Genomic DNA, 265 nt, shown 5'->3' on the forward strand with positions numbered 1-265 from the left:
GGGTTAAACTCAGGGCCTCGTGCTTACTAGGCAGGTGCTCTTCCACTTCCAACAATGCCTTCAGCCTATTTTTACTTCTAGTTATTTTTCTGCGTATGGGTGGGAGGGTATTGAGGCTTGAATACATGGCTAAGCACTGTCCCTTATTTTTTCTTTTTTTGGGTCCAGCCGTGGGGCCTGAACTCTGGGCCTGGGCGCTGTCCCTCAGCTCTTCAGCTCAAAGCTAGCGCTCTACCACTTGAGCCACAGTGCCACTTCTGGCTTT

This window comes from Dipodomys ordii, unplaced genomic scaffold, assembly GCF_000151885.1.
Source record: "Dipodomys ordii isolate 6190 unplaced genomic scaffold, Dord_2.0 Scaffold171, whole genome shotgun sequence".
NCBI lineage: Eukaryota > Metazoa > Chordata > Mammalia > Rodentia > Heteromyidae > Dipodomys > Dipodomys ordii.